The sequence below is a fragment of the Medicago sativa genome, chromosome 5 (genome assembly GCF_051527215.1).
Source record: "Medicago sativa cultivar Bolivia chromosome 5, Bolivia_mono, whole genome shotgun sequence".
Lineage (NCBI taxonomy): Eukaryota > Viridiplantae > Streptophyta > Magnoliopsida > Fabales > Fabaceae > Medicago > Medicago sativa.
Genome location: NC_140753.1, coordinates 69,286,447 through 69,293,569, shown reverse-complemented (window position 1 = coordinate 69,293,569; position 7,123 = coordinate 69,286,447).

Sequence of the window (7,123 nt, the reverse complement as noted above, 5' to 3'; positions counted from 1 at the left end):
GGATGCGGTCAAGATCACCACCGTATAATAAAAGTGTTTAAAATGTTATTTTGATACACTTCAATAATTTATCAAATGATTTTATTTTTATTTAAAAATAAAAGAGATGATTTCTATTTTTTTTTGTGAGGCTAAGATGTGTTCTAATTCCGCTGCTGCATGTCTATGATTTTCTTTAGTGATACACACCTTAATTCTCTTATTTACCATGTTCCTGTTGAAGATTTTTTTTGAAGAATTGGAAGTGGTTTTATGAGTGTGTTATACTTCTTCATGTCTGTATGATTAAGTTGTTGACGGAAGATCTATACGTATGGTATCCCTTTAGTTATCTGCATGATATATTCCTTTCTTCATGGTTGTGTACTCTTGATGATTGAAGAAATGGTTATGTGATATCTCTCTTCTTTGTTTGTATGGCCTCAGTTTGTTATAGCCAAAAATTTGCCAAAGGGAAGATTGTTGGATATTTGTATATTGGCTTCATTGTTGCTAAAACAAATATTCATGCAAGATGTTGGATACGATGTTCCAACATGTTGGCACGGTTCAATGTGCTATGATTATGTGCCATGTTTAACGCAGACTTTATTTATTTAAGGAATCCACGCCTATTTACTTGTTAGCCAAGGCGCATGCTTTTTGTCCAGAATCAGCTTTGTGATTATTTCCTAAAGTAGTGACAATATTTTAGGAGACTTTGTTTATTTAAAGATGCTCCAACATTTTAGGAAAATTGTGATTTGGTTCTGATGCTTGTGAGCAGATCTTTTGATGGATCAACATTGTTTTCTGAAGCCCAACAAGAAGGTCAAGCCCGTACTGCTTCAAACTATATAAGGAAGGACGCAAAACCTAATTCATAATTCAAGTCGTCATTTTCATATTAGTGCTTTTTAGGGTTTTGAGTCATTGTGAATTGTGAGCCTTTCTTGCGTCACCTTGACACATGATAAGAATTGTGTTTTATTGAGTTGTAAGTTTCTATACTACCTAAGCTTTGAAGTACAGAGTTAGCTTGTGTTTGATGGTAACTTCATCATCGTGTTTGTAATCATAGAATCACAAGGTGTGTGATTGAGTGGAAGTGAGATGATATCTCAGATCTAGGAGTTCCTAGGTTGAAGTCAGTACGGGTAGGTCCTAGGTTATAAGTTACAAATTTGGAATTTGCTGAGAACTTAGAACAAGGACTACACCAGTGGATTTTTCCTGACTTGGTAGCCCACAGAGTAGGTGTGTTTGTCACTGAACTGGGTTAACAAACATCCTGTGGATTTTATTTTACTAGATCCCCTACCCGTGCTATCGCACGGGCATTTATAGTTTGGATTAAATTTTAGTAGAATGTAACACATAATATATGTAGATGAAGGTAAATTAGTTGCAAGACAGTATTATATAGTTTCAAAATAAAATTAAGCATAATATGAGAATACAATGTGCACAACACGGACCTTGAGCTTCAACTTAATCTTGCCTGCAACTATTGCTGAAACAGGGGTGTATATCGGTGCCATTTTTTGTTTGTGTTTGTTCTGAACCTTAGTTTCATAAAAAGCATAAGAAGGAGAGCTCCCAAAGGACTTATATTTATAGTAACACACAATTACCAAATCATATTCACTCCATATTCCACACATTTTTTATTGAATGTGTTGACAAATGTGAACAAAAACAATGAACCTGCCATAGTTATAACCATTCTGATTGTTTCAAGACTGAGTTGAAAAGCACCATAACCTTAGTTAATTACCTCACATTGGAAACTGAATAACAATGATAAATTTTAATCTTCAACTTGCGTAATTAATTTTCTAATGTGAAAAAAAGTTTGATCATCGCAATTATAAACTGTGACCATTGCAGTCCTTTTACACTGAAACGGTCCACACGAAAAATACTTTTATTAATTTCGTGGTTTTATTATTTTTGATTAATACTATAAGATGAATCCTTTTAGACCGAAACGTTCCACTTTTAAAATCAACGTATTGCACACATACATTATTTGGCTGTCAGCTTAAATTACTTAGTGGATGCAATTGAATTGTATCAGTTGCAGAATTTAAAAGAGATATAGAATTGTGTTATTTGCATTTAATGATTTTCCAGCATGTTTATTGATTCAATTTTATAACTAAGTTTTAATCAGTTATGCGAATGAAATGTTTGACATACATTAGATATCAACTTTTATACTTGTTAGCAAAAATAAATTAAACAGAGTTTTAATCCAAAGAATTCGAATGTAACTCTTTCATTTCTAAATCTGTAAATATCACATGGTTATATGTAATTTTAACATTGCAAGAATGTATCTAATGATCAGTTTTGATTGTGGTTGGTGTAACCTGAATCATTGTATTAACCACTGGTTGTTTTCGCAAAAACATCGGATGAATAGTATGAGCTAAAGAAACAACTGTAAACTTATGAAGTTTGCCAATTATAGTGAAATCAACATTGTTAGATACAGAACTACAGATTTTTGCATCCAAATATTGGAAAACGGCAAATCATTGATTACAACTTTGGGAGCCCAATATATGCAATGCGTGTCCATCCCACTCATATTCCACCAATACATGCATTTTTAATGATCAGTAATGAAGGGGGGGTTAGAATTTGAATCAATTGTTGTGAATTGTGCTTGCCATAAATATGAAACAAAATCAAGTGAACCAATGACAACAAAGGAGCATTGGCGCCAAAGACATATAGAATTAGGGTTGGCAATATTTCTTAACATTGTTATTAGTATTAGAAATAAGTATGATGTCCTTTACTTTTACCTTGTTATATTTGTTATTGTTAGCACGATGTTTAAACAATAATCTCAACATCCGTTTTGTGTCTGATGTTGAAACATCGTATAAAGCATTTGAAAGCTAACATGCTAGAATTTCAGAGTCCTATAATTTAACAATGCATGGTTTTTAATCGGTAAAAACAAAAACTCAGGACACAGTTTGGTATCTGGTCATCCAACAAAAAAATCGAGCTTGTAAAAATGGATGACCGACCGTTTTAAATTAATCAGGTTAACTTTTGTTTGCAAATATCCAATTATTTAGATATTAATTTTGAATTTGGATATAGTTTTCTACATGTAACCATATATTAGCCTTGTTATAGTTGTTTCCTTCCTTAGCTATCTGCTTAGCAACGAGAGATTAGTATATCTTTGGCTAAATTACTTTTTTGATCTCGGAACTATTTTGGTTTCACTTTGATACCTTAATTATATCTGTTTTGCTCAAGTATATGTTTCTTCCGTACGTCATTATTTAAGCTCAAATATTTAAGGTGGTCCACCAAAGACTTCATTAATTTTTGGCTTATTTACACTTTTAACCTCTGTAAATAGGACTCGTTTGAATTTTAGTCCCCGTATTTCTTAATTATTTCAAATCGACACTGCAAAATATTATCACTTCAAAATCAGTCCCTCAACCTAGTTAATCTCTACCATGTCAATGATTTTGCTGACGTGTCAACGCTGATTGGTCAAGTTGCTCAATGACTCGGCAAAAGCTCGCACGAAGTGACGGAAATACCCCTAGGCTTATCAGACAAATGCAAAATTACCAAAATGCCCCTGAGTTCATCTTTTTTCTCTTTAACCTTCCTCTTCCTTCTTCCTTGCCCTCTTCTCCATTGAATGTTCCATTGTTCATCCACTACGCCGCCACTTCTCTGCTCTTCACTCATCGAAACTGGTGCATCTCCCTCTCACCGGCGACGCACCTCACCGTCCATCCTGCGGAGGCTCTCTCCTCCTTCTCATCCACAAACTCTCTCACAAAACTCACTGTTACCTGCCACCGTCCTTCAATTTTTTTGGACTGTTCTTGATACGGAGCATCAACAAGGTAAACAAATCGGTTACCCTCAGCTTCCGGTGGCGGTGGAGGAGTTACCGGAGGATGAACTCGTCGGCCACTGACAGTGACGGATCCAGAAATTTTAATAAGTAGAATCAAGTTATATCATAAAAAATTTATAAACGCATAAGCATGCGAAAATTATACAAGTTATATTTATAATTGCCCTAAAATGTTGATTTTTTTAAAATATTTGTCCATTTCTAGCAGGGTATAAATAATATAACCATAATTAATTATTTTTTCACCACCAACGTAGCGTCAGTCACAACCTTTTTCAACAAATATAAGAATAGTTTATATTATAATAATAGTTGTATGGTCTTGCTAACGATATGCTCTGAGATAATTGGTTAAAGATTTCATAAAAGAAAATTTTATCTTAAAAATAAGCATTATTTGTATTGATATAATAATTATAACAACTTTTTATAAAAAAACTACTTATTTTGATTTATTAACTAGTGCTCTTAGAACACTTTTTAGGATCCTTCTTAGTTTTGTTATATTTTATATGTAATAAATAGAGTATGTAAATACAAAAATATTATATAAAGAGGGGTCAAACTACGTATATATTTATATTTGGGTTAAAAATACAATACACGTGTGGAGGCAAGTGGGGTCGCTTGACCCCATTGCCCCCACTAGATCCGTGTCTGGCCACTAAGTGTTTTTTTTTCTATTAAGAAAATCGAAACTGAATAAAAGGTTTTGTTGCTGTGATTTAATGGGTGTGTGAGTGAGTTAAATGAAAATGATGGAGAAAATTGTGGTGAATGAGTTTATAGAATTTAATGGAAATAATGGAATATAAGAATAGATATAGAAATGAAAGATTCTTGTGATTAATGTTGGATGGATGAAGAAGATGATGGAAGGTATAATGGGATTGTGTAAAGCTCCACTTAGTAAGAAGCACAATATTGATGAGAGATGAGATGTGAGGGATAGCTGGAGATGATGCGAGGAAGGAAGAAGGAAGAGACGTGAGAAGAGGAAGATGAATAGATTTCAGAGGTATTTTCGTAATTCCGCGTTTGTCTGATAGTCTCAAAGGTATTTTGGTCCTTTCAAACCATACTTTGATGAGTCAGCAATTCATTTAACCACTTAGCAATGCCACATCAGTTAATCAGTGACGTGGCAGTGTCAGTGATTGACATTTGCAGTGACTGTTTGAAATAATTAGTAAGTATAGGAACCAAACTTCAAATGAGGACATATTTGCAAAGGCTAAAAGTATAAATAAGCCTTAATTTTTTTAATTTTAACTCTGATCTTATTGTAAAAAAGAAAGCCATTTTTTAATTTTAACTCTTTGATGATGTGCATTATTGCAATCATTATACATGTATGTTAAGTCCAAATGTCATTACTAAATTTTATAACTTATTGTCTAGAAGTTCAAGCTCAACTGACAAATGCTAAAAACGTCATGAACCGGGTTCAAACCCGAGATCTCACAATTGTGTGTGAGTTTAATTTTAGTGGTTTACCACTTCATCTAAGACAAAAAAAAAAAAATTATAACTCATTATGTCCATGTTCAGCGGGGGTATTGAGCTGGATATTCACCATCATTTACATATTAAGGACAAGCTTCTTACAATGAACATAGAGGAAAGTTAGGGCAAGAAAGCAACATAAACGACTCCCTGTTAGAGGCAAACAATTGGGGTATGCATCTAGGTATGTACATTATTATGAAGTTAAGTTTCTAAACTATAATTTGCTTTACAATGAAGGAACTTGAAAATATGGCAACTGACCATAACATGCTGCAGTCAGACTTGTTGTAGATTTTCTCATCACTACAACTGATTCTACAAATAAGGCCTTTATGGTAGCCATGTAGTTTATCACATTTTAAGGTGGTTTTTTAGGGTGAATTTTTTGTTCCTATTCAACTATCTTTTGGTATTTTAAGGGGCACGATTTGTCAATTATACCCTTTGTCAATTACTCTTATCTTTTTCAATAAAACTAATTAATGATATCTATTTGAAAACCTAAAGTTTTATTTTTAAACAAACTTTGTTTCTTGTTATCTTCAAATTTAAACAAAATTTTGTTACAAACAATGGTTCCAAGAAGAGTTAAATTCTATAAATAAGATAAGTAGCAATTGTTAAAAATTTCAAGTGCAGAGTAAAAGAACAGATTTGAGAGAAGCAAAGTTAAAGACTCCATGAATGTTCAAAAGGAAGAAAGAGTGGAAGACTCATTGGAATTGCCGATCAGAGATGAAAAGGGAGAAATAGTTGAAGACTCATTTGACAAGATACAAAAACTAGAACAAGATGACAATGAAGGAAATAATTTCTATATTGACTTAAAATAATTAAAAAGATGTGGACAATATTTAGAAAATTGACAATTGTTTGATAAGAGAGAGAGCAAAAAAATTGGAATTTATTGGAGAAAAAGATAATAACCGACAATTGTTTGTTACGAGATAAAGATACATATTAAATTTATTGGAAAGATAAAGTGTGTGTAAAAAATAGGAATTTATTGGTGGATTAAAATGAGCGTATAAAAGAAAGAAATTGTGCAAAAATACACATCGCTAGTTTAGTGTTAATTTTCTAAAATGACACTTAAAAATGAATGGAGGGAGTACTTGATAAACTATATCCCTATAGCTCTCGCATGCTCATTGTTGTTTGCTTTTTTTTTTTCCCATTATTTTTGGTTTTGGCAGGGTATTAAAAATGACATTCATTTTGATGTTGTTGTAACTATTCTTTAGATTGCAAAGGTCTTGACTCACCGAAGTTACTTTAACAACTTTGGTGGAAATCTTGTTTGTACGGTTACTATGGACTATAAATACATTATCTAGAATGTGAACTGTGAAGCTTAAACCATCTGTTTGTGAATTGTAATTAATTTTATGGCAAATTTTGGTATTTTTGTTTTCGGGTGGTTTGGTTTCTCTACTGTGTATAATAGTCAGATCCTAGAGTACATATATCAGTTTGGCAGTTTAGGGGGCTTTTCACATAAAGCTCAATGCTCCTTATATGTTATTTGGCTATCAGTTGCTTGGATTATTTGGAAGGAGCGTAACAAATGCATTTTTCAAAGGAAGGAGGAGAATTTGCAGGCTCTTTGTGCAAGGGTAAAGCTTTAGTCGTATTGGTGGTTTAAGTCGAAATACATTTTGTTCGATTTTGACTGTCAATTATGGAGGCTAAATCCTATTTTTTGTTTAACAGCAGTTATCTAGC